This window comes from Bradysia coprophila, unplaced genomic scaffold, assembly GCF_014529535.1.
Source record: "Bradysia coprophila strain Holo2 unplaced genomic scaffold, BU_Bcop_v1 contig_358, whole genome shotgun sequence".
NCBI lineage: Eukaryota > Metazoa > Arthropoda > Insecta > Diptera > Sciaridae > Bradysia > Bradysia coprophila.
Genome location: NW_023503616.1, coordinates 3,351,227 through 3,378,964, shown reverse-complemented (window position 1 = coordinate 3,378,964; position 27,738 = coordinate 3,351,227). Strand labels below are relative to the sequence as shown.

Below are 27,738 nucleotides of genomic sequence, written 5' to 3'. Positions count from 1 at the left end.
TGTTTTTCTGAATAAAATTTAGGAACATTAACTTTGTTAAGTGTCTACAGATGTTGATAATATATTAAACGTTTTTGGGACTGATTTAGACAGACAGTTTTGATAAATACTTGAAAACTGAATATCGAAGGCTTTAATTACTTCTTTTGATCTTTTTCGATTGTACGAATTCTCTGGCTACTTTTATCTCTGTCTGTATATAAAATTAAATTGTTAAAACATGTTTTACAGTTTTGAAAAATTTGAGAAATTTTCAAGAAATTTGAGAAATTTTCAAGAAATTTGAGAATTTTTTGAGAATTTTGAGAAATCCGATTCCTCAAAAATAGTCCCTGGTTATTTGTTAACCAAGGGAAGAAAATAGAAAATTTCAAATAAAATGACTCCTCTCAGAATAGCAACCAAATGCCATTTTCACGACATTTGAACATGAACATGAACTGAACAACGCTAGCATGAAAAAATGGTTTTCATATGTGCGATGTGATTAACCTTCTTTTCTCCCCTCCATAGGTCATGAGAAAATTATGTTTTGTTTAAGATTGGTTGACTGATATTTCTAGAAAAAAAAGTGCAGCACATTCTCTCCCATGGGGAGAAAATAGATCTGTCACTTTGTTTATGTTGATTGATGTTTTTTGTTTCATAACTATTATTTTCTTGCGTCTCTCTTAGCAAACAATATACGGTGTTGCCTTCCTGGAAACGGTGCTATTGTAACTGGTATAAATTGGAGAGTCCTAATGGGAAATAAACTAATAATAATGAACGGTCAAGGAAAGACAATACCAAGGCAAGACTTGCTTGGAAAGTTCACAATTACCATCATTTTATCCTTAAGAAAATTGAGTTACTCCATATACACAGTTACATTCATTTTTGCACACTATCTAGAACATATTCTATGTAAGATTTGCACAACCACTCGAAACACCTGCAGTCATATATAAAAAACTGGATGTTTTCTGGTTGACCACAACCATTGTAGCGAAACCACACAGACAGTTGTCTAACGTTACTGAAAAAGCGCACTGAATTTTTTTAGGGCGGTAAAAATTTCATTTATTTTCTTGTTACTCCATCAAATTTGCTAACATTGTGTTTTACTGTCGAGGTCTTCTGGGACTGTACGAAACATTAGTGTTGAGATTATAAATTCTAAATATTTTATTTTTTAAACATTCCAGGACTTATGATAATTGTTTGTAACAAAAACCATACATTCCAATGTCGTCTACTTTTACGGCAATTAGTAAAAACCTTGCATGAACCAAATTACCGCCCAGTAAATTAAAAGTTTGTGAGAGAAGAATTTTTTATCATCGCCATCACCCTACAACTCATTCATAAAAAAGGCAAGTCATTTTAACATGCTCTATATTCTGATTCGATTTTAATCAATATCGGTTGGCTATTCAAGATTTTAAACAAGCACTACAAACGTTGTACAAAGAATATGCATTCCAGTTAAAAAGAAACTCAAACTAAAATGTTATCTCATGTAAAGCATGAAAATCCCTTTGATGTCTTAGTCGACTAAAAAGCAATTCAAGTACCCACTATGCCGCTTCAAAAAACTAACCTTCCAATAAAAATATATTGCAGCTATTACAAGAAACTTTAGAAAAAAATATATCTACACAATATTGTGCTCACATTATCCATACCTGGCTGAAGCTGCAAACCAAAAATAAAATATAAAATTTGACATTTTCGTAAGAGAGCATTTTATAGAGTTATATTATATGTATATATAAATGTGTGTGGCAAGGTGGTGCTGGTTGAATATATCGCTTGGAATATATTGTTCCATCATCAACTCAAACGACTGCCACATTTATGTTATGTTTTATATTAATGTTAAAATATGATGAATATTCTGCATGAGTTGAACATATTATATTTTCAACAAAATAATAAGGACTTAGCTACAATAAAGATAAAGAAACCCTTCTTAAGTTGTTTGCAAAATGGGGTCTATATCTATGCTTACATGCCGTATTCATAATATAGTAAGCGTATAATGCGAATTTATGAAAATAGAAATAGGCAAACATTCGAATTTTATAACGAATTTGTATGGTTAAATTATCGCTGTCAGAAGAAATGGCATTTGAATTCAAAAAGCTTTGGTTTCGCTCGGTTTAACAACATGGTGTTTTAGTGTTTCATTATCCTTTTCATGCCACGATGCTGATATGAAAAATAAAACGGCGATATCTATGTAGATATTGCGGTATGTATACCATAACATCTATTTTTTGGACAATTTTTTATTAGTTTTTATGCGATTAGTTTAATGTTTGTACAACCAACCGGATCAGTTCTTTATTTTGCTCATGCATGGGCGTTTTTTCTTCAATTCGAAAATCATTTAGTTCAAAAACATCTGAATGACGGTAGATGTTATACAAATTCTTTAATTAAATGCGAAATTCCTGACCGTAGAATATGTCACTCTCTTTATACGCAACCTAACCACCCATTCAAAGAAATAGTCCCTGATAGAAGCTGTACATCTTCACCACTTTCGAAATAAAATATCATGAACATCATTATGGTATATACGAATATCCAGCCGTATAGTGTACACTTTTTAACCATCAGCTCTATAAAAACCTGAAATGTATAATATAAAACAAACCACTCATTCATTCTTCATTCAACTCTCATGTTTCGCCTGGTTTCGTCATAAAACCATTTTTCTCGTGCAAAGGCAGGTCATAATGATTTTTATGGACTAAAATATTACTATTAAAATGTTTCTTTTTTCTATACAAGAGTGTTCGGATGAAATAGAATTTTAGCGATTGGGTGACTTTTTTACTGGGTTTTTCGAACACAGACAGAATATATGAACGAAAAAAACAACCATTTGGTCACGCATGCTTATTGACGAATTGCAGAATAACAGAAGATTAAGGACCATCTGAATAGCTTGTCTTTGAATTTATTTAACTTTGCAGTTTTTAGATCAAACGTATTTTCAAAGTTGCATTTTTGTTTTTGTGTACAGATGATTCATTGACGAGTTATTAGCTTGTTGTCAATGTACTAGCTTTACTGCAAATTCATAATTGAAGTTCTTATTTAAAAAAAAGCGTTCACCATACACTGAAGATGCACAGATAATCAACCCACTTTATCGTTGCTACAAAACCACCCTCATTTGAGCAGTGTTTCTGACATTTTCACGGACCACTTCACATCTCAATTTTATATACATTTTTTGTTTGCGGTTTTTTTTTGTCATAATCGCAACCGCTTTTGTCTCTGGTCGTCGTATTATTCCCATTGAGTTTATTAATCTTTTATTTACAGACCTTTAAACTGAGGACAGTAAAAATGCCTTCTTTGGTTAGGGTTTTTTTTAATTACCAAGTCGTCTGCTCCGTATTGCTTTTCTTTAAAAACAAAGCTGTTTGTCGGTGAAATTGATATATGTTGACATTTTTTGTAACTTGTGCAAAGTTTTATCTCTCATCGTTTAATGGTGTGTAGGGTATAGGGATTTTGCTAAGACCAAGTCAACGCCAGTCAATGTAGCGGACACAAATGTTGACTGGTACATCGAAAATGGCTCTAGTGATCGTATGTGTAAGTTTATATTCTCAAAATTTTGTTTAAAAAAAATCTGATACGCTAATACGCTTACGGTTAACACAAGTTATTCCATCCACAAATATTCATACCAAAAATTGTCTTAACAAAATTTCCAAGGATAAAACATTTTCGTAAAATCCTACGGATTACAAATGAGAGCTGCAACTTTCTAACTACATGAATGACTGAAAAGATTTTTTAATAACTTAAATAGAAAGTCTGTAAATTCTACACTCAAAACATTATACACTATATCTCTAAACATTCAGTCTCACCGGATATAAGACATATAGAAAACTATGTTCATTATGTTAAAAGCAAAACAAACTACAATTTATGTTCTGAACATTGAATTATTTGCAACACTGCCTCAGCAAAATTAATGTTTTAATAATTTACACATTCTTTGAAAAGACATCTTTATTTTATAATATCGAGACTTGTGTGTCGTCTTGTCTTGTAAGAATTTGTTCTAATTGAATTTGGATAAAAGTTGGCTATAGTTTCAACTGTAAATGTTCAGTAACATAGCATTTTTCTGTAATCAGAATAATTACAACTGATTCATATGCATAATATATCCACACTAACACCTTTTTGGCAGTTCAAGTATTTGAAGCACTCTTACAAAATGCATCTTTTATTGTAGCCAGAATGAAGCCAGAAGAATGTATTTTACTCTACGAATTTTGTTCCACAATTTTTTTTAAATTATTATGCCATTCAAGAAAGTTCATTTGAAAACTGATAGACGGGGTCGGACTGAACAAAGATATTTATTTATATACAAAGGCTCCTGAAGGGATAAGTTTTTCACATGAAAAAAGTACATGTAAAACAATCACTTTGTATTTCTACAAAATTATAAAAACTTGATATTTTTTGTTTTTTAATTACTTTTACTATGCCTTAGTCTGTTCATTGAGATAATGTAGATCATTAAACATTTGATATACCAATTCAACATTCATTAATTCAAAACAAAAAGTGGATACAATTTGTTGCTAAAAAAGGTTGAATAACAACCATAGACCTTCTCACAGATACATTTCCAGAAATGAAGCTTAATTAAGACGAATACGAACGTTTGCACCAGCACATATACATACAGTAATTGATCTAATATTCTAAAGTATGTTCATTCAAGGTATACATTTCATTCATTCCAAAATTAATACATACGATTCTTGCAACTCTTCTACATGTAAATATGCTACGAAGAAGATATGAAATCGTATACGTGCAACTATTAAATTGTTTATCTCACATAACAGTGCATATCGAATTCGAGAGAGCATTAAAATTACAAAATTTACGAATAGACTCATAATTTGTAATAAATAATCACATCGAGACAAGTCAGGGCGGGTTTTTCCCATTTTCCTCAATATTTTTTTTTCCTTTCTGTTCTTTTCTTTCTTAAACACAATGTTTATGTATTTATATGCATAAAAAGCAGGTATACAATATGAGTACACTAAATTTTTGGGTGAAAATATTTTAATGTTTCTCCGACGAACAATATTTTGTGAAATTGTTACAATTATAATCGTTTATATCACGCGATGTTTCTCATGATTTTAACAGCGAAATTTTAGAAGTATATGGAATAAAATTGATATATGTATGTAAGGTTATTGTATAGATGAGGCAAAGTGTATTCAAAAGTTATTTATGATTAATTACTCAACTAAAATATCTGCTATGTTTCGGCTCTAAATGGAGGGTTTTATATTCCAAAAATGCTGTTTCGAATATGTCAAAGTTTTGGGTCGGAAATATTTCCTTAACAGTGGGAAAGAGAGAAGAGGTTACAGCGATACCTCATCTATATCATTAAGTTTTATGCTATATAACGTCAGTTAAATTTTGATATAGACCCCTTTGCTTTACCAAGGACAATGGATAGGGTGAAATGTGTAAAATTTTCATACAACGCCATGCATCAGATGTATTTAGTTTTTCTTTTTTTTACTGTAGTTTTCGTTTTTCTTTCGTTATTGTTGTTGTTGTTTACGAGCATGATGTTGTACTTTTAATTGAGTGTAAATTCGATCAATATAAATTGGATTAAAATTTTCATAGTTTTGTTTTCTTTTTTCTCTTGCTTTGCTTGTGATGGACGGAGTTTGTATGTACAAAATGTAACAGAAAGTGGAAATTAGTTTAATCGAATTTGTGTTGCTTTTCTTTTGAAAATTTAATGGCATCAATTGGATAAAACTTATTTCAGGAAATTAGAAATTAATTGTATGTTTTTTTGTAGGTTAAATGTTGTGCCTACAAATAAGAAACATAAGATAGGTCTATAAAATACATTATTAGAAAATCGAATCCATTTTCTTTGGGAAAGCTGTTATATATAATTCTTGTTCCCATCGATATAAAATTTACGGCCTAGATTGGGCTGAATAGTATCATCAGAGCATTGATCAGAAATGATCACCCTAACTGATAAAATCTGCAAAATCATCAGAGATTTGTATATTATTACCATATACCACTCGATAAAATATACTGTGTTGGGGAAGACATTGTAGTGACCCGTAAACGAGGCTCACACATACATACATGTATCATATCAAGCGGCGTCATATTATGTAATGAGAAGTAGAGTTAGTCTACCACCGGTACTCGATCAGTTAACAAGCTCAAATAAATAGATCAAACGAATTACACCGATTCGTCTTTTATCATAATGCCAACGGCATTATATTGGTGACCCCTAGTGTTTTTTGGACATGAATGTTAAATTATAATAAATTTGTACAGTCAATTACCCGACGCGGGTTAAATATCGCAAGAATTACGAGGACATTAGTTTAAAAAAGTGAAAAATCAATCGTCCGTCACGTAAAAGTGAATAATTTCATTGCACAAAGACGACAAGGCATAACGGGTCTGATGCACAAGGAGAAATTCTGGTTTCGGTCAATCGAAATATTCGTTTCTACTATTTTGGTCGGATTTGGCGCAAAATCCATTGGAACTAAAGTGGAAATTTCCAAACGATTTTGGCCCGCAGAAACATCAACCGTTACAAGCCATCGGTGCATACAATTATAGACTGGTCGAGAGACATAATAATCGTGTGGTGGATTCAACAAGCAACTCGACGTACATCCGTGGTGAATCAAAGGCTTCTTTTACGTGGAAACTTCTTGCATGGAAGTTAAAAAGAATTCAGAGGTCATCATGGAGTTCATACTAATATCAAGGGTAGCGTCAGCCGTTTTGGCTCGTCAAGGTCGTCAAGTAAGTTTTGGATTAAAAAAACAATCAGTCGACGCAGTTGAAAATACCGACACACAATGGTATAAGCATTCCAAGGAAATTGTGGTAAAATCAGCGCAAAGGATTGACTTAGGTATCTGGCATGTAGTCGAAGAAGAGAAACGAAGAATCAACCGAGGAGGACTCCCATTAACTGTAAATTCAATGATCGTACACGTGTACCGGCGAGTACTGAGTAATCATCCGCTAAATATTTCAATTAATCGATTACCTACGAAAATATGCAACCACACATGGCGTAAAGGAGGAATGGATTGAAATTTTGAATCGTTTGCGAGACTAATTTGGATAAGTGAATTTAATCGACTTGAATTTCTTAGAAAATTTTTGTATATTTTTTTGGTTAATTGAATGTTTGGTGGATACAATTGTTTTGTATAAGTTTCGTTAATTTCAAACAGATTTCTCTATTAGTCGCTTTGCTGAAAGGGGAGTAATGTAGTGACTTGTAAACGAGGCTCACACATACACACATGTATCATATCAAGCGGCGTCATATTATGTAATGAGAAGTAGAGTTAGTCTACCACCGGTACTCGATCAGTTAACAAGCTCAAATAAATAGATCAAACAAATTACACCGATTCGTCTTTTATCATAATGCCAACGGCATTATAACATTCACTGATGGTTTTTATTTTTGACCTAACGTTCCTATTTTAGAAACGGATAATCAGCTCTCGATATACTTTATTATATATTAATGTGTTCAAACATATGAAGTAAAAGATCTCGTATCAAACAATGATTCAATTTTAGTCACAAATTCCACATGAGAATTATGCAGAGCCAGGCCCGGACTGGTCATATTAGGCCGTCGGCTGTTTTACCGATTAAAATAATTTTGTCTTAAGCTTCAGAGATCGCTAGGCCGTCAGGTAGTCACACCGGTTCTGTACAGAACAGAGTATACTTTTTGACCATTCGGCTGCAGAGACTAGCAAAACGAGACTTAAATTATTTCATTTTCGCATTTCCGTTGTACCGAATTACGCCTACAATTCCTATAATTTTGAATGTATATTGATGGATATATATCTGTTGGATATGATTGCGGACGTTAATTTATATTCGGTAGACTTACCCAGAATTTTTCTATTTAAAATTAGGCAGCAAAGAAAATGTTAATCACTTATATTAACTAATTATAATATCAACAAAGATGGAAATTGAGAAAATAAAAATCAATTGAGAAGAAAATTCGCACCCTTTTTCCATAATTTTGGTGAAATCTTGTTTGAATATCACGAGCTGGTCATATGAAGATATTGTGAAAGAAAAACGTATCTACGTTTTCTGCTGTGCAGGAATGTTTTGCCGACACACTATTTTTTTTGTATCAACATCCATCATTTTGTTGTCACATCATCGTGGGGTGGGGTGAAACCTAATGATTTATTTTGGTTGGATCTGGCGAAAAACAGATTCTAATGAAATCATGCCATAAAAATGGGTCTGGCATATCACAAAGAATTTGTACTTGTGAATTTTCAGCCACATAACTATCAAGTTAAACTGTTTGAAGTTTGAATTGTAAAAAAAAAGTTAGCAAAATTTTATTTACTATTTTACTCAAACGCAAAATTAAGAATATACTTCCAAGTAAAACTCATCACAACAATTCAATAACAATCCTAACTTTGTCCTAAAATGTTTAAATTGTAGTATCTTTCATACGAACTCCATAAAATAAAACCAATAAAAACCACATGGATTAACATAAAACCAACTTTGCTTTTGACATACGAAAAAGTTTCCATATTTTTAATAACATCACATTTCTCATACATTATATAGTATGGGTGGGTGAATGTGGATATACAATGCTTAAAGACGATCATAAAATTGTTTAAGTTTATTTGAAAAAGTTTAGTATTAATCTATGTCAAAGACATACGCGCTTAGCTAAGCTAAGCATACACAAACACAATCAACCAAACAAAACCCTTTTTCGAAAAGCATTATTCATAGCATCACATTATACTTTATATCCTTTTGTTGAAAATATTTTGCTGCTTGTATGAGATGAGCTGTTCAGCACAAATTCCACTCAAACACATCCACGCAAAACAGGACAACGAAAAATATTGTGAACGATGATCGAAAGCTGCTATAATATCAGGACTTATGAAAGAACGAAGAAGTGGAATTTGTTAGCACTTCTATACAATTGTACGCTCTGATGTTGTGCTTCGTGGGTATATGTAATGTAATAATATGACTTGGTTTGAGTATCATAAATGATATTCCTGAACATAAACTCGAATTCGTGCAGAAGAGATATTTTTATGATGTTGTTGTTGTTTGTGTACTTCAGTAAGTTCCAGCATAAGTAATTTATCACTGGTTCGACATATTCTACATCCGAGAGAATATATTTATTCATAGAAAAAAATCCAAAGATAAATGATTGTATAACGCATATTTCATAACCAAGTCTTCATGCGGGAAAATTGATGTTATTTTTCTGGGAAAATAAATATCGGAAAAACTACGTGGCAAAGGATTTTTCGCTCTTTTTTGCCCCCCGTTTTGACTCTGTGTGTTTTTGAACGTTAAATTATACAGAAGAATTAAATTAATTATTGTTCTGAGCTGAGTTTCATAACGAAACGAAACAAAAAAAAAAAAATAAGCGAAAAAGGAATCAGAAAAGTCAAAGCAGCCGAAAAATGTGTAATACCCTTATTAAAAGTTTTAAGTATTTTCAAACAAATAATGCGTCCGGTCGTTTTGAATTTCTTAGGAAAAGCAAAAAAAGAAAAAGATACCGTAAATAAATGGTTATGCCGATTTTAAATTCTCAATAATCTTGCTTCACAAACATTTTTGGCGAATAAAATCTTTGTCCCTTTTTTGCATTTATATTTTGTACCCAGTCGGTGGTGGTGAACGGTTTGTGTTGAAAATGTCGATGGAAAACGCAAACGAAATATATATGTACTAGATGTAGGTTGAAAAATTGTAAAACAGCATTCAGGCCTCTCATGGCTCTGTACTGCAGTCTTGCAACTACTTTAAGTCATTTCTGTTTCGACCTTTGCTTCAAGCAAGCCGGCTAGCAGGCTGGTTCGTTTTGCTGCTCAGAAATAAGTTATGACCTTATATACGCATAGCTAATAATTTGTAGGAATATGTACCACCTGATGCATGCAGACCAGAAATTCGTGACAAAATTGATTACCACCACTAACTGCCTTTCTTAATCTGTCACAGACGGTAAGCATATTAACAGTTTTACTATCTGATCTATTACTTCATTTGATCGAAGATTTTCAAAGATTTATTTCAAAAATCTTTTACTTCATCTGTTTTGACCAAAATTTTTGCTATATAATACCTTATTTGTCGGAGCTTGTCGTTTATTATTGCTGTCGTTGTCGATAGCAGCCGTCTGTAACAGGTTAATACATTTTATTTTTGTTTTTGAATGATAACTGACATCATCTTCTGTTTACACTGCGTTTGTACAAACGTAATAAGACGACACAAATTATTGATCCATCCTTTGAAAAAAATGTTTGGCTGACAATAGACAGTTTGCAAAGATGACGTCTAATTTACAAATTATAACCTGACAGAACTTCTTGTGTGAAAGTGTGACTTACAATTGCAAGTTGACTTATAAATTATATGTCATTTGCGCAAACTTTCTAATGTAGAACTGTTCGAATAATTACTTCTATCATTTGTAAGAATTAACAATAGTTAAATCCATTAACATGTACGCCGCAAGCAGTACTTTTTATGTTTCAAACACTAGAATGTGATCGAGTAAATTGTTCGATTTGAAGTCGAGGACCTAGTTTATGGTCACTGAATCTACTGTAAAGTACTCTAACCTAGTTGTATAATATATATTATGCACCTGTTGCCAAGATTGGTATTTTGACGTGTAGGACATTATTACCCTAGCCGAAGGCGTCAAAATAACAGTTTGGCAATAGGTGCATATCATATTTTATCACATACACGGTGTGATTCCCCGAAAAAATTATTCACCTAAGATATATAAACAAACATTATACTTCTGTAAATTGTCAAAGTATCATTCGCATATCTTGTTGTCTCGTTTTCGCTTATGCGATAATATATATTATGCACCTGTTGCCAAGATTGATATTTTGACGTGTAGGACATTATTGCCCTAGCCGAAGGCGTGGGCCATAATGCTTACATGTCAAAATAATAGTTATAATAGACTGTTATTTTGACGTGTAGGCATTATGGCCCACGCCTTCGGCTAAGGCAATAATGTCCTACACGTCAAAATATCAATCTTGGCAACAGGTGCATAATATATATTATCTATCTAGAACGATAATCTCGAGCTTATCTCCCTAGGGAGTTTTTACTTATCTCGATATATCTGTTCTCGACAGATAAAATATGGTATGCACCTATTGCCAGACCAATCTTGGCAACAGGTGCATAATATATATTATCTGTCGAGAACAGATATATCGAGATAAACAAAAACTCCCTAGAGGGATAAGCTCGAGATTATCGTTCTAGACAGATAATATATATTATGCACCTGTTGCCAAGATTGGTATTTTGACGTGTAGGACATTATTGCCCTAGCCGAAGGCGTGGGTCATAATGCCTACACGTCAAAATAACAGTCTGGCAATATGTGCATATCATATTTTATCTCGGGCTGAAGCCCTCGGATACTTTTACTCATCTGGATACGAGATATCAAATTACTTCACTGGTATAGTAATGTTCTATTACATAATTCCGAATGAAACGAAACATTTTCATGAGGTAATTGACCTCAGCTACGCGCCGATGAATGACGTTCGAGTAATAAGTAGTCTCGCCTTCTGTAAACTGACAATAGTGCGGGTATTTTAGGCGATACCATTCAAACTCTCCCAATTTTCGTCGATGTATTATGTTTTTTTTATTTGCACACAATTAGATACACATAAAATGTTTTTTTATTTTTGAAAATTTTCCAAATTGAAAAGAATAAATATAACGTCAAACAAAGCCTTTTAGGCGAATATTTGCTTTTAAAACAATTTTTTTTATATATCTGGATGCATATAAGCACTGGTATAGAAGACATTTTCTGGTTCTTTTTTCTCGTTTCAAATTGAAACCCAAATTCAACCCGAAAATGAGAATGCTTTTATTGCACAACATATATATGTACAACACTATTTGAAACATTGACTTTCGTATGCTCGTGAAACCCTCAGCAAAGAAGTAAGCAAACATGTTTTGAAAGCATAACTTTACACATAAAACATGCTTAATTTTTTTTCCACAGAAAGGGCTATAATAATAACCCTGAATTGACGACAAAAAATCACTTAAGTTGATGACGTTTTTAAAAATATAAAAATAATAATTTTTTCTTTTGCCAAGAATATGCTTTTCAAAGTGGAGTGTTTTGATAGTTGGTTTCAGTTTGTTTTAGAGTTCATATAATATTATGTGGAATGATTTCGGGGGAAAATTTAATATGAACATGTGAAGAACACGGGTGTATAATTTCTGAAAATAAAGTTTGTGAATTTATTTTAAAATGTTCTTGTGCGCTACAAGGATCTGAAAGACCGTACACATTTTAAGGTTTAATTTCTACGAATTATCATATTATGAAAAACTTTTCAGAGGATGTTGTAATAATAGAAATTTCAAGGAAGTTCATGTGTACAATTTTGTTTTAATAAATTAGTTGGCGATTTTTACGCTCAAGATGTCTTGTTTTTATTTATGATTTGTACTTCTTGATGCATTTTCTGTTCCCAGACGCATGTATGTCATCAACTTTCTATGTACATTGTACAATGTGTGCCTAGTGGTGATTCTGTTTATTCCGCTACGCACCTTACCAGCTGTCTAATCTGTTAGCGATGTATAACAAAATGTACTACGAAAAGGAATCCATTTGGCTCACTAAAAGCGTAATTAATTGCCTTACAGTACACAACCAATATCAGACGATCATTTCATTTTCATACCTATTGCCGTCGAAACATCTGGGGTATTTGGTAGTATTGGCTTGAATTTCATTAAAAAAGTTGGAAGTAAAATCGCGGAGGCAACAACCGAAAAACGTTCAACGGCATATTTGATACAACACATAAGTATAGCTATCCAAAAGGGCAATGCTGTATCTATCATGGGAACGGTACCTCCGACGAAAAACTTAAGTGAAATATTCTACTTGTAAACTAAATGTACTAATATCAGACATAGAAAACAATGACAAACACTTGAGCATGAGAATCGCCAAAATCGACTCTTTTATTAAGAAAATGTATAACCTAATTCCATAATTCCAGCGAAAACCTGTTTCCCTCTATACACATATAATATAACAAAATAAAAAGAAATGTCCGATATACTTTTTATTGAACTCTCTTCTAAATAAACCGGAAATTTTACGCGACGTCACAGCGAAATTCGTTAAGGTATTGTGGCGCCACGAAGAAAAACAAATATAAAAAATCCTTCGAATAATGTCAATTCTTTTTAACAATTGATTTGTGCACATAAAAATACTTTCTTGAGCATTTTATACCAGCAAGATCAATTCGACATATAAACGACGTTTACTTATTGAATTTAAAGAAAACCCCCGTTGTGTATTTTCCATTCAATTTTAAATTTCAGTAATTTTCCGAAATTTTATTGATGAATTTTTGTGTGTAGTTTTACGGTAATGTACTATTAGTTTCGCTGTCTCGTTGGGAATTACCAAATTTCATACTTACTTCTCTAATAGACTATTTAGTGCTGCAGATAATCTCGGCCCTATACCGCCCTATACGATACCTATTTGCATCTCTACCATCATTTCTTTGTCATGGAGATTTTGCATGAAAAAGGAAGTTCTACAAGTTGAAATATTGTTTCTTTTCAATGAGTGAATGCTGTGTAACTTCAAAACTAATATATATAAACGGTTTTACACTCGTTGAATTTTGAAAACCGATACATTTTCTGTGTTTTACTTGAGTTTCTGATTTCTCCATCCAAAAATACATGCAAAATTCACAAAAAAGAAACTAGTAAACCACGAAACACAAAATGCGTCGGTTTTCAAATTTCCGCGATTGTACTTCTTTTGTTTGAAGTTATCCCTGGTATATAACACAAAATCTTTCACTTCGTTTGTTTAATTATTTATTTTATTATCTAAGACCATATTTACCAGTAGATCATTTTCTCCTTTTTCGTTACTATTACAGATGGTTATACGTTTTGAAAGGTTATTAATCAGTTGTCGGCGTGGGTTTAAGGAAACAATAAGATAGGAGTGAAGTCAATAGACTCGGAGTTTCCAAATAGGAACTCACATTTAAATATTGAATTGACATTGTTAATAATTCTTGATTACTATAACCCTGACGCTATCGCATAGGGTTAACATCAATTTAAAAGTTGCAAAATGGAAATTGTTTCAATGTACTTTTTGATATACACAATAGACATAACATACGGAAATAAATAATGAACCACTTCGAAATGTAGGGCTGCTACGTGCATTTTTTTACAATATCGATTTTCAAAAATTAGGTATTATCACATTTCTTTTAATGTGGGATCTGAAATTTCTAGTCCCTATGATTCTGACAGCTGTTATATTGAATGAAATATTTGAATTTTTTCCCAGTCGACATTTTTGTTGCACACATGTAACGACCAGTTTACTGGGATACAAACCAAAAAAAACCATTCAATATCAAGACTGTCAAATCTGTGGATCTGCAGATTATGTAGAATCTGTTCAAAACGAAAATTGGATAATTCATTAATTTTGTTAAGTGTACATAACAAGGGTAAAAAAAATGAAATGTTGGCTTTCTGGTGTATTTTGTTGATCCGAGGCGAAGGCGAGATCAACAAACACACTAAAACGATACTTTTCATTTTACCCCGAGTTATGTAATGGATTTTACTTTCTTTTGAGTCCTAATTTACTTACTTGCTACATGCGTCGAAAGCCCTTCTTTTCTTGTTTCAATCACTACTTTCGACGCCCTCAAAATGTAATAGTTATTCACATAACAAGGGATAAAAAGTTGAAAAGTAGAGTTTTTGTGTGAATTTTGTTGATCCGAGGCGAAGCCAAGGTCAATAAACACACGAAAACGAGACCAGCTGATCTACTTATACAATCACCACCTACTTATACGTAATAGAACGGTGTGTTTGTATGTGTGGACCAGCTGCAGTATATAAATTTGGTATTAACTGTATGAATAAATAGTTTTCAAAAATTAAAACGCAATCTTCTTTGAAATTCTCCTAGAAATATTTGAACAGTAAATTTCGTAAACTTTTTAACAAGCGGAACGAATAGCTTTTGTGTCGCATTTACCTATAAAAAATAATCTGATTCGATATCCGCTATTAAAGTGTTTCTCCTCTATTATTTCAATGAATATTTACATTTATAATATCCCCATAGCATGCCAACCCTGCTTACACGTAAACATACACAGTAACCTTCATTCACATTAACTCTTTCAAAAAAATACACATAATAACATCAAACCACCTTCGAGATATAAAAAAAATGTTTCCAACTTTATACCACCAAACACCGACTCTATAAATGCTTTTCGTTATTTGCGCAATCGGCACAATTTAACCCCTCAAAAGTGATATAGAGGTTTATAGGGGCGATGAACGTCATTATTGGAACATGTGCGAGAGATCGTTCTGGTTTCGTATACATGTATACATACTTTTCGCTATACATCACATTGTATAATAATATTTTCCCAAGATTTTTCCTGTATGAGAATATATCTGTATATAATAGGTCTGATTGCCCAGCACGACTAAAGGGAAAAGCTATTCATTTCTTATCAATATTTTGGAAATTTGTGTGTGTGTTTTTTTTTGTGTGCTTCTTTTCATTTGAATTGTTATTGAATGAAATAGTCATGGATGGGTGTGTGCAGGATGATGGGATGAGTGATTCGGGAATGTTTTGTGTATGGATACCATGTAGAACAGACATAACTTATTATTTTGGGTGGAATTCAATGGAATGAGTTTGGAATTCACTCAGCATTGTGTTATATACGTTAATGCACAAACCAAACGCATTGTACAGTGGAATATAGAGACCATTGATGATTAATTAACTTTGATTGATTATCCAATTTTGCGTGAATAATGACCATAGGTGTGTTTTATATAGTTATATGTATAACAGTTTATATAGTCGTTGTAATATCATATAAAATGAATTAATTTGAATGAATCTAGTTATATGCAATTACAATGGAAATGGGTTATATATATGCAGAATTGAGGTTTGTAAAACATTAATTTGCTCCAGTTGAATTCTAATAACTTGTCTTTCCAAGAAGTTACATTTTAATGCCATTGATTTTTACGTGAGATGGTAAGCTTTTATTATACAATAACCATTGTAAATTTAACTGTTCAACGTGATCTTATATTTCTTGATCTGATAATCTCAATCATGACAATATTTATGTACAACCATTATCATTCAAAAAAATTAAAAAGTTCTTATACCTATCGACAGAAGCATTGAAACATAATGCCGTTCATGGCGAATATTAAATTACCACAATTTATCTGTAATTCATTTTTTTCTAAATGTTACATTTCATTACCGTTCTAATCAACGCCACCCCATATTATTCTCATAATTCTTTTATTCATTCTCTTTCATCAAAAAATCTTGTTGTTGCTTTCTTATCCAAAGCAAAAAAAAAAATGATTCTAAACAATTCTCGTTTCCAGAATGACTTTAAGTGTATACATGCCTGAAATTGCTTCCCTCTAACCACATCTTAATCCCACCACAATCATCATAACATGTCAAAAACAAGTACTCCAAAACACCAAAAGGAATTTTCCTAAATCACAGTCAAATTATATACAAAATGAGACAAAAAATTATTGTATTTTCCTGTTCAGTTGAGTGTATTGGTGAATATGAAGATAATAGACAATGTCAATGGATATATGAGTTTGTGTGTATGATAAATTGCAATTTTCTTAAAGTATAATGATGTAAGAGCGATCGAGGTGGAACAGAAAAAAAAAATACCTTGACAATAATCATCGACATTGAAAGTCTACAAATTTGATTCTACTCCAACCGAAAATGAAAAATGTGAAAAGGGAATAGAGTAAAAAATTAATTCCACATGCGTCTGCCTATGTAAACTCAACTCTCACGACTGAACAAAAATATACCAAATAAGTCACGTGGAAAAGCGTTGGCGCGCGTGCGATAAAATAGTATGTTGTGTTACAAGTATTGTAATGTTGATTTTTTCAGCACTAGACCCAAGTTTTCCTTACGAGCGGAGCGAGTAAGGAAAATTGGGTCGTGTGCTGAAAAAATCTCATTACAATACGTGTAACACATCATGCTTTGTGCCAACCGAGAATTGAAATAGACAAATGCACAAAAATTCAGAATTTTCATTGTAAACAATCACTCTTCGAATTTGATCGATCACGTTGCTTTGCATTTTTTTAAAACGAATGCTGTAATAACTCATACGAATTTCATTTCAACACTGGTTTGAGTGTTGTAATAAGCCATGAAAACGGGTGTTGTAATTTTGTACATTTCAATCTAGTTATCGATTTTGAAATCCGTCGTATTTCAATTCTCGGTGGCACAAAAATAATTTTCCATAGTTGTTTCAATGTGAACACACGTATATTGTCCTTGTGTTTGTGATTATTGACACATCAATACCTCCCACTCATTTCCTCCGTTCTCTTCAGTACTGTATAGGGTTTTCAATACATACGTGTGGCTTTCAGTGTATATGTGGAGTTGAATATTTTACTTTACTTTTTGTTTTCCAACTCGCGGCATTTATTATATCCTTAAAAAAGCTAAGCACACTTGATGAACGAGATGTCTATACAAATTCGTAAAAGAGACGAAGGGTGAAGATTTTTATCTCCTGTAAATATTATCAAAGGAATTTATTTCCACTTTATTTGTGTATGTATAACGGATTCACTGTATGTGAGAGTGTGTGTGTGTGTGCATGAATATAACAATGATTTTCCCCATGTTTTCAACCCTCCGTTTTCGTGATATCATTTTCATCCCTTCTACAAAATATGAAATTTCCATACTGTGGTAGTCTCGCAGCCCGGACGAAATTTGTGTACAGTTTTCCATTCGCTTTTAAGCGCCTGTCGAGTTTGCATCGATTTACCGTCCTGTTCATCGTAACAAGTTGAGTAGACCGTTTTAAAATTGAAATCATACAGCTTCAAACAGATTATTCTTAAGTTGTCTGAGAGAAAAATCTATTGTCAAGCCATAGTCAAATCGTTCTTTATCCGTTGTTGTAGCAAAGAGTTTAATTGAAATAAATTAATTTTCCTGGAAGGAATTTTAAATTTCCCGTAAGTCGATAACCGCGTGCGAAAATTATTTAAACAAGCGATATACATCCTGCTAATAAATAACCCTCATACTTGAGATAAAAATACGTAAAAATAAATCAAATTCGTAAAAAATAAACAAAATTACATCGAAGAGAGTCAAAAGTTTCTTTTTGGATAATCAAAAAAATAATATTTTTATTACATTTCCCGGGCTATTGAAACGTCGTGTTTTCCGTGTGAAGTTTGATTGGTCAATTCTAACCAACAGTTACCGATAAAAACAAGGAAAAAAAGTTGCTTTTATTAAATTGTGTACTTACAACCTTCCGCTTAATTCAGAATTCAACCAAAAAAAAGTTTTTTGTGCGGTCGTTAACTTGTACCTCGTAAAAGCAAAGTTAATTAATCTAAGTCGTGAAAATTTCAAAAATAAAAAGGAGCAAAAAATATTTGTGTCAAAAATTAAGAAAGCAAGAGAAAGTATCAAGAGTATCAAAAGTGCGGTGTGTATAGGCACTGAGAAAATAATAAGAAAATCAAAATAATTAATTTTCTTCAAAATCGTCATCAATAACAGCATCACCATTTTTGGAGTTAATCTGTACCACGTTAAAACACCCGAAATTTTCCCGTCCACAATTAAGGAACAAACACAACCCACCATCAAAAAACTCGTAGTAAGTAAATCGATTTCTGTGTGTTTTTTTATGAAAATTTTTCCTCTCGTATTTTTGGTTGCTGTTTCGTCGTCTTTAACGTGTACGTTTGGCAATATGAAAAGTTGTTGTATGTACACGGTGTAACCTTCCTTCTGTTTATTTTTTTTTTTTTTTTCCTTTCTGGCGTTACCTCAGAAATAAGTGTGTGAAACTTAATTACCGAAATCCAAATAAAAACAGCAGAACAGCAGCTAAGCGTTCGTCTCGTTTGGTATTACGGGTTACCGGGTGCCACACAGTATATTGAATTAGAGTGGGTATGGTGTGTGCGATGGTGCTTAATGGACAAGTTTAGTGTTGTTCAAGGTGAATGAAAATAAATTGTGGTTGCTTGGCAAATGAAATGAGGGATTTTACGATTCGAAAGTGATTTGGTTTTTGTTATTTCGATTTCTCTTTGATGTTTTGGTTTTTTTCTTTATGACTTCAGGAGAGTCAGTTAGAAACATTAATTTCGTTCATTACAACTACTTTACTATAAAATTTTATATGAAATCAGTAATATCAATGTAGCCAATACAATTTATCCACCTTCAACGAAATATTGTAAACGCCAAGTACACGTTTAATTTTCACAATTAATTTAATTAAAAACATGGGAAAATAATTTCCGTGCCAAAGTGTATTATTGTACACCATTCTTAATTGTACGAAACGATTGTATGGTATAAAATTAACCGTAGGTTCTCGCATATGTATACTATACATTGTACATTTCTAATAGAGCACTCAATTATACGTTTCATTTGAACATTTATAGAAATACCCTTATATACAGTTTCGCCTCATACGGTGCTGAGGACCACAGCAAAGACCTATCAAACTTTGAACACAGTTTAAAATCAATATGCAAAACATATTAAACGATATAGTGTGTATGGGCTTGTATTATAAGCAAAGTCCAGAGATTGTAATCACCACACAATATAATTCTATTTGTTAATTTCCACATAAATGCATATCGTATTATATTCCAGTGCACTTTCGGTTCAAGTTTCTAAACTGCAAATAAATTTGTTCAAAACCGACCTGTATAAAACGAAGTTTCGTATTAATGTGCACAGAAAATGTCTATGCAAAATGAAATGTACTTATAATAATGGTAATGTGGTAGAATTTGTATGCTATGCATATTATATGAAAGCAAACTAAATTTTATAAAGTCATTGATTGGAAAAGTTATTGATGAGAGCATGGAAATGCTGTGTGAAACGAAGGCGTGTGAACTGGGGAGTGGCAATTCATTTATTGTTCTCCAACTCAGTTATAAATTAATTATGTTTAAAAGTTATGGGAGAAATGTTATTAATTTCAAGCGTACTTACGACAGAAAAATTATGGTAATGAACCTGTAATGGAATGAGTTGGTCTTTCTCAATCAATTAATCAGTCGCGAAATGTGTCACTCATATTTTAATCGGCTGAGCATTTCATTATGTTATCAAACAGTTGTACTTTAAGAAACGATTAAATCTGGTACTTCAGTTGTTCAATACACCGTCTAGCGTTTGATACAAAATCTTTTACTTCATTTGCTTCGACATACATTTCATTATATTAGCCCACTTTAGCTGGAGTTTATCGCTTATTAGCCGTTACTGGAAGGTATTTAAAACATGTCAATATTGTCAATGACGAAAGGATAAGATGTCGCGGAGCTGAAATCGAAAGGTTCAAAATAAGTTTTTTATTTCTTTCGAAAATTTTCCATACATTCTGTTGTGTCTAACAATAGCTCTTTTTCAGTTCTTAATCGACTTCCTTCGTATACTTTTCATTCCCCCACAACAACTGCTTCTACTGGATTTAATGTGTTACCCTCATCATGACCACAAGTCAAAATATAAATTAGTGAAGTAGAGCCCTAATCTATTCACAAAATCCATGCATTGTTTGACGATTTATTAAAATATATGGAACACTGTATATATAAGTCTGCGTCTTATATATATTTGTAGCCTTTTACTATCCATTTCTGAATACAGGCCTCCCGTTAAGGGCTATTTAGCCATGAAACACAACGCGGGCAAGTTCGTCTTAGGGTTGTTGTAATAATGATGTTAAGTTGTTATAAAACGTCAACCGTTCTGTAAAAATAGTTCAGAAACTAATGAAATAAAATCAAAGTAATAATCAACATCTTGAAACACTTGAACTTTAAAACTTGAGCTAAAAATTTTGGAAAATTATTTGACTTTGTCTAAAGGGCTACTTTACAATTCCATCCAATACAATGCAAAGTAGCTTAAACACTTTCACTAGAATTCGGTGTACGAATACAAATCAAGAAAACCTCATAAACTTCTGTAAATTAAAACTTTTCTTTGATTTATTTATCTTTTGTATTGTGTGTATTTGGAAAGTATGTGCTGTTATGTGCACTCTGTGATGTACTCTTCGTGACTCTAACTAAACCGAAGAAAAGCAGTTTCATTTAACTACTTATAAGTATTAATATATATTGTTTAGGTGGTTGCGAGTCAATTGCTTAAATTGTTCGAAAGCTGGATTTATTTCGTGTGTGTAGCAAACACACTTATATACCTAATATATGCAACCATGTATCGTACCAAGCACTTTAAAATGTTAAATAAGTGTATTCATTTTAAATAGAAAACGAATTTCCCAAACAAGCAATAATGTATAAAATATATGTACGGAAGAAATTTATTGTTTATGTGTGTAGTTTTCTAGGGGGAAAAACTTTTCCTTTCAGGATACGTTGTTTCAGATAATATATGGCAGTGCTGACCTTGTGAAAATACTTTTTTTTTCGGCGTATTGTGTGTCGCTGTATACACCAAAAAAAATTGTATTAAATTCGTATTACGGCTTTGAAAATCGATTTTACTTTACTTTCTCAGAACAACGTGTTTGTTATGAATGAAACATTTAATAAGGGAAGATTAATGGATTTGGTGAATGGACGGTTTGATTCAAAATTTTGTGTTAACTGTAAGGCTTTTGAAACGATTTCCTTTTTTGATTTTAAACATTTATCGCGATCCTGTAGACTATGGCTTGGACTTGTTGTAATAGAACTACTGTGGCGTTGCTGCCATGCGATATGATACAACAAACGATCACAATATGATTCATGATGTTTATAAGTTCATCCGTAAAAAATGATTGTGCAAAAACGTTATTCGTAAGGCTAATTACAACATTAAGAATATGAGCCGAACAGAATTGAATACAGGTATCCAACATCTAACTAACTCAAACGAACTTCATTCAACTATAAAGTTACTTCAACTAAAGGACTTTTTTTCAAATGCGATAACAATATCTCCAACTCCAATTACAAAACACTAACCGTAACCAACGTATACATCACACACTCTCAGCCATTCAATGCAATATTAACAATGAAAATGTATAATGCCATGAACAAGAAACTGAAGAAACCAAACTAAAGGCGAAAATTTTCCTTAATTACTGTATTTCTTTGCGAAGTATAGGAAAAAGAAAAGATTTTCTTTCGCTCTGTGCAAATATAATGTTGTACTGTTGCGCAAAGTGTAATGTTCATATATATATATTATATGAAGCGCTCCACGATACATATTGATAGGGACCCTTTTAATACCGAAACGAAAATTTATATACGAATGCTGTAACTACTATAAGAAATTGTACTCTCTTGTGAAAAAGTTGGTATTGTGCGTAAAATAATTTTGCTTTGCAACAATAGACACAAGACCCGTCTATTACTCTTTAAATACGATAAAATGTTATAATAAATTAATGTGGAAGTTATAATAATTCTACGTTGGTTGGCTTGGGGTTATATTGGCGTAAAGCTGGTTTCTGGAAATTTGTTGGTTATGTTATTAATGTTAATTGAAAAGCTCAGGAGAAGAAAATTCACGTACACCATCCTATAACTGGCGTTGTATGTGTATTACTGTATTGCTGCAATAAAGATTGAAGCAGTGTTGTATGGGAATTTCAATGGAAAAGATATGATTAAGGGTCTATAAAGTACCATTGTACCTGTAAACCTTTTTTTCCTACAATATTAAAATTCATTGTATTAATTCCCACACAAAACCTGAAATTACAATGTGAAACTTTGTTATAAAGAGAAGCAATGCAGCTCTCGCATATTTTGTTAGACGAAAGATTTTATTTTGATAAACTTATACAGTTCCAACTAACAATAAATTTGTAGAAAATGTTTTTGTTGATTCACTGCCATAAGGTTCCATTCGCTAGCATTATATTTTGCAGTTCGAGCAAAAGTTTCATGATTAAGTGGGTATGAATTATATTTGCTGAAGACCACTAATTTTAGTGGTTGCTTTTTTCTTTGTGATCACTTATGCAACAAACCATTCACAGCATGGTAAGAGTTGTTAGTTTGTTCATCCTTGTTTTACAGCAATTCATTATTCATATTCGTAGCGTTTTTATGCGCTTTGATATGGTCATATTTCTTGCGTGTTATTGGTACAAAAAAGAAGTTTTCATTAAAACTTGTAAATTATTTCCCATCGCAAATTTATCCGCAAAATCCCTATTGAGTTCAGATATGAATATTCCTTCCAGATACTTTGTCATTTTATACATATGTCTCGCACACAGTCGGAAAATTCCATTATTTCCTTCTCAATTCACTTTGAACAATTACGGAATACCGAAGAGAAACACACGTTCAACAGAAGATCGGTACTAATTTCATTATTACTTGATTTGAAAATGTTAAATGTTTTCGTACAGCAAACTGTGCAGAAGAAAGTTTATTACGACAATTTTATAACTTCACGTTACTGCATATGGCAGATCTAAATTAGTTTTTTTTAATGGAGTAAAAGAACTCATATCTAAAATTCGTTGAACTTTTAACTTGTTCAACAATGTAGCACATTTTATTGAGGATAATCCATTTGAAAATCCAACTTTCATTCACCATTTATATAAAATTGAAACGTTGGTAATAAAGCAATTGTACAACACATGGATTTATAACATTTTTATTATTATTTATAGATCAATTGAAATGATAAAAGATTTACTTGATGGGTGGAACTGAGAGGTTCGGGTAGACATGCTTTAAACTTTGTTACTGCTCATTTTATGCTGTTTCGCTACAGTAATTGCACAAGTATAGTCTAGATTTGATGTTGTTGCTGATGGCAATAAAAGAAAGAGGACGACCAAGTAATTATTTATTAAAAACTGCGTCATTTATTGCATTGTACACTTTGCTATGTTCCAACATATCCTCGAACATATCGCAATGTTATCGATTCTAAAACCGGTAATAATGTTACCGTAAATCAATTCCTGCCCACTAACAAAATGTGTGTGTATCAAAAATATATTATGTGTTCGATTTGCTGAGGTTAAATTGTAGAAAACTATTGAAACTGCAAAACTATAAAGCTTCCACATAGTTGGTAGGAAATTTCACGGATATTAACACATTTCAGTTATAATTGCGATTCAATACGCTAACTAAATACTGCCGTTTCGATAGAGAGCCAATATTTTAATTGGCCTGTAGTCAACGTATTATCAAAATTCCGGTTGTTAAATCTAACAACTCCCTGGTAAACTAACTAGCTTGTAGCAAATTCAAAACCAAAACACAAAATGATTTGAAATTGTAGAGGTTACTTGTGTGCCTAACCTTATATATACTCAACAAAAACAAAACTATTGATCTCATTGACCGTTGGAAATATCATTGAATTGTGGCTGTAATCACGTGAAGATTATTTATTAACAATAGCCCGTGAGTTCCGGAGTCCACGTCCATTTTAGTTAAATATACTTTTCCAATGATTTTCTAGAAATTATTAAATTAAATGTTGGTAGAATAAAAAAAAATCTTATTGTATTCGAACCGGATACTTTTAACACTCCAGACGAAGACTTAATACCTGCGCTAACTGATCATTGAAAACGTTGAAGTTAATTTCAAACAGCTTATTAGGTTAACACGTGATGTATGCTTTAAAGTTAAGGTGAACAATTGACACAATCTTGCGCATTTTAAACTTATTTAATACGAACATTCTGTTTGAAGTGAAAAGAACTAATATAATGTGATACGATCGACAAAAAATTCTTTTACTTTACTTTACCTTTAAAACACGATCAGTCTTTCATATAAGACGACGATTCGAAAACTGTGCCACTTTACATACTCTTATACTAAGACGAAAATGTGTTTTGGCACTTTGTTTTTGACGGTTTAAGTCATAACGAAGACGTGCCTCTCGGTCAGCGTAGAGAAAAATTGGTGAAAATCAAAGAATGAAACCTTCGAGAGCTAAATAGGTTGAAAGCACTTTTCTGTACAAACAGCTTGGCAAGAAATTGTACAGTTCCCGTAACATGAGTTGTCCGGGATTTTTTTTTATTGTAATGTTTGCAATTAAAGTTGTAGCGAATGTAAATAATTTTTTTATTGACATGTTAGTGTTTCACATTTATAGGTTTTTTAAGAATCGTAATCAGAAACGCTACAAAAACAAAAACTCGAAATAAAAAAAAATTGCCCCGGGTGAGATTCGAACTCACGTTACCGTGATATGTACAATTTGTTGTGAAGACTTTATATGTACAATTCTAGTGCCTAACCCACTCGGCCACCGGGGCATATGTATTTTGACATTTAATTGTGAAGTTGTCATAAGAAAAGTGTTTTTGTTTTATTTCGCTCTTAAGTTATTCATTTTTGTTTACTTTTAATGGAAAACTTGATGATGTTACTAGAATCTGGCGTTGTTGCTGTTTCAAATAACTGAAGTATGCGTTTCAGACAATCGGATATCTAAATGTCGGAGTAAATATGTATTTATCGGAGGAGATAGTAACTTTGCAAGGCTGAAAAAATATTTCACTCCTAAGCAATACACTTTGTGGTGATTTCAGTCTAAAAGTAAGAACGGTAAAAGTCCAGTATTTGCTCCAATTGGGCGCCAAAACATTCAATTTCTGAATTGAATTGAATTGTTTCGCTTGAATTAACCACTAATTGATAAATTCTTTATATTTTGTAAACGATTTATTATTCCAACAGAATGTTTCACAAGAGGTTACAGAAATAAAATAAGGATGACTAACGAAGATAGTACACTTCGTTCAAATCCAGCTGTGGCGGAATTGTCCCTAGGACACTGGCCGCATTGCCTCTCTGTATTGCCAAACTAACCCTTTGTCTGAAAAACCAAAGTGATCTTGGCTCACCTGTGGCGTCGAACATACGTCTACCCAAATCCTTGGCGAAAACCTTGGCTTCATCTGACCAGCCCCCCAAACACTCCACTGCAAAAGCGACGAAATGATATTGGTTGGTAACCGTACTGTAGTCCCTCCGCTTTTGTTGAACTGCCCTATTGGCTGCTGAACACGCTTGAACGGACGATTTCCTGACGTACGAGGCACAAAGTGGATCGACACAAGTTGCATCCCATGCGAGTTGGCGTCCGCGACTCCAGGGAATGATAGTTACACCATCCACCCGAGAAGAGTTATCGTCTCTGGCAATATCAATCGGTTCGAGTAAGGAAGGAACTTCCGCCGATGCAAGCGCTCGCTTTATAAGATCGTTCAGCGCAACGTGCCGACAAAACCGGCCCGCACTCTTTATACACTTCAAACCATGATGACCAAATTCGTCAGACAATTGACCACACCGACAGGTGTGACTACGGTAGATTTTCGTGCCAAGGCGAAGAGAGACTGCAATTCTCAGAGATTCCGGGTCGAGGAGAGTGCCAAGATTTGAGGAAGGTACAGCATTCAGCCAATCCCCGGATTCTTTTTCAGAAACAGCCAGTAAACGTGCCTTTTCAACCAAATTGTTTCTCGGTAAACTAGTAAACGTTTTAGTGATTATCGGAGTATCCCAACTTTTTTGAACGGACGGATTAGAAGGGATCTCACTGGAGTCGGTGATATCTTTCCATGAAGATTCAGCTTCTTCGAGGCGTTCATTGTCAGTCACTATTGACACTGGAAATATAGCGCTAGCAAGTTCACGAGCTGAGTATAACGAGGCGCAATAGGAAGGAATAGCGACGTCTCATTGCAGTCGCTCAAGTTATTGATTCCGAATGCCAATTCTACAATAGTCGAAATGCCGAAGACGCTGTTCAAGCAAATCATACGCAGAGTGCCTCATTTGCTCCAAGCCAAGCCCGATGGTGAAAGTTGACGTAATTTTTTTTTATCGAAAAAGCAAAAAACTTACAACCGATCAACAGTCTTGCTGTCGAGTGTGTGGGAAATTATGCATCGGAGGAACGACGTGGTTTCTGTGTGACAGGTTTAAAACACATCAGAGTTTTATAAGAAATAAGGAGAAATATCAACGAAAAAGGGCTCTGGTCAAACATTTTGCAGACATCGTCATCGAATATGAGTTTGCACGGAAAGAGACTACAGAAGAAAAAGTGAGGAAGAAGGCATGACGAAATCTCACGCGTCGAATAACATTATTCAACATGTCGAATTGGTAAATACATCACCTTTCTTCAATCAGATAAAACGAAATTCACAACCTCCGAATGTACACCCTTAACCTGTTATAGACGGCTGTCATCTGTTATAGACAACGACAGCAATAATAAACTACAAGCTCTAACTAATGAGGTCTTATGTAGCAAAAAGCATGTTAAAAACAAATGAAGTAAAGGATTTCTGAAAACAATCTCTGAAAATCTTCGATCAAATGAAGTAATAGTTTGAATAGTACCACTTTTAATATGCTTGCCGTCTGTGACAGGTTAATTCC

General features: G+C 32.9%; 1 protein-coding gene and 1 long non-coding RNA gene across 11 annotated transcripts in view; one reads left to right on the top strand and one right to left on the bottom strand.

Annotated features, from left to right (window-relative positions):
- LOC119081248 (RNA-binding protein Musashi homolog Rbp6) overlaps positions 1-27,738 on the top strand; it is a 408,246-nt gene that overhangs the window by 205,759 nt on the left and 174,749 nt on the right. The window lies entirely within an intron of this gene.
- LOC119081252 lies at positions 162-27,730 on the bottom strand. Its single transcript, XR_005088471.1, has 4 exons — positions 27,506-27,730; positions 21,146-21,158; positions 4,003-4,007; positions 162-173 (listed from the first exon to the last, which is right to left on the bottom strand). It is a non-coding gene; the product is annotated as an uncharacterized LOC119081252 (long non-coding RNA).